Genomic DNA, 1,653 nt, shown 5'->3' with positions numbered 1-1,653 from the left:
GTGTGTGTGTGTGTGTGTAGTGTGTGTGTGTGTGTGTGTGTGTGAAAAAGAGCAGGGTAGACCTTGAGATAAGACAAATCTTCCTCACAGCACTAAGATGTAATAAAACTCAGATTGGTGCATACACTCGACTCGTTCCTTTCTCACACACACACACACACACACACACACACCACACACACACCAGGCACACATGAGGCACTGATACACTGGCACATACTTTGGACTTTGGAAACATATCATGCACAGGTGTGTCTTTTCTAGGTTTTGTTTGGTCTTGAGAAGTCAGTAAGCGGTGACTGTAGACACCAATTTGTCGACTCATCCCTTCAAGAAGGAATCCTCACAGAATCTAAAAGGTAACATTATTCTTATCATAATTGCTTGTTGAAAATCTTCTCATTGGTCTCTGAATGTGTTGCCACATTTAGTTGTTACAAATACATGCATTTAGTTTGTAGGGTGAGGGTTTCAATTTCTGTTCAATGAAGGAAGAATACTTAAATGATTTTTCCGTTTTTCACATTCACAGTGTCTTTAGTTGCTTTCCATTGTTCCATTCCAAACTGAACGAAGACTTGCTAGAGAGGGGAAACAAATAAATCAGCAGACGGTGTTAACTTTACAGTGACGAGTCAGATGCAGATTTTTTTTTAAATATAGGCCTAGTTGTTATTTTTTATGTTACATAGCGGTTACTGAGTTATGTCACAGTGTGTATCATGTCATAAAATAAATTAACTTTAGATGTTACAGTGGGCTCAATGGGTAAATGTCTATCAGATATAATGTTGCAGTGAGTTAACCTCATTGCCTCCAACACCAACAATTGCTGTGAAAACTGTAGGCTTGGTATGAAACATTTAACTAAGTTCGCACTGGAAGTAGGCCTACTTACGTGAAATAATTAAAATACATATTACAAAAAAGCCACATGTCTATATTAGAAACAATTTTCCATTAAATAGGAATGGCAACGATTATTTGTGTGAAGACCGTCATCAGTTTGAATTGTTTTTAACTTGAACTTTCTGCCAGATCTTTTGTTTAGTTTTGAGGTGTTTTACTTCAGATTGTATTTTTGTGTACATTTTTACTCACTGTTTGTATACATAACTTTCCATCCCTCCGCAATACACTTTCTACAACCCTCTGCTTATGTATTTGAGAAAAGACTTAAGTACTTGAGAAATGTCTCTCAAGGTCTAGGTTGTTTTGTTCAAAGAAGCCTTGAAGTACGGTAGGGATTGTGGTAAAAAAACAAAAAAACAGAAAGAAAACAATCTTAAGAAACTGTTTTTTTTAGCAATTCTCTAAGGATGTTTGAAAGATGGGGCCAAAAAGTGGTTTTTCAGCTGTTCATCAAGTTACACATTTGGTTTTTTTATGTATTTGGTAACACTTTACTTAAAGGTATCTACATAAGAGTGACACGACACTGTCATGACGCAGTCATCACACATGACCCTAACCCTAACTGGGCTGACTAAGCTGTTCAGTGGAGGTTAGAACCACAAATAGAGTGATTAAATAAAGATATAAAAAATAAATATGATGTGTGACCACTCCTGATGTGTCTGTGTGATAGTGTAACCTATTTGACCGGACTGGATCGAATCTTGAAAATGGGTTGTTCAAAAGGGAAAGAAGGAA

At 36.7% G+C, this 1,653-nt stretch overlaps 1 protein-coding gene across 2 annotated transcripts in view; it reads left to right on the top strand.

Moving 5' to 3' along the window:
- The first annotated feature begins 137 nt into the window (after positions 1-137).
- The window catches only part of folr (folate receptor), a 4,468-nt gene continuing 2,952 nt past the window's right edge, over positions 138-1,653 (top strand). Inside the window, exon 1 of one of the 2 annotated variants that reach the window (XM_032512185.1) lies at positions 138-359. The gene's annotated coding sequence lies outside the window, so the exon portion shown is untranslated. Of the gene's footprint in view, positions 360-1,479; positions 1,505-1,653 lie in introns of those variants that run through there. The other variant, XM_032512186.1, reaches the window with a different exon arrangement.

Source organism: Etheostoma spectabile, chromosome 3, assembly GCF_008692095.1.
Source record: "Etheostoma spectabile isolate EspeVRDwgs_2016 chromosome 3, UIUC_Espe_1.0, whole genome shotgun sequence".
NCBI classification, from domain to species: domain Eukaryota; kingdom Metazoa; phylum Chordata; class Actinopteri; order Perciformes; family Percidae; genus Etheostoma; species Etheostoma spectabile.
Note: the sequence above shows the minus strand (reverse complement) of the source record. Positions and strands in the feature narration are given on the sequence as shown.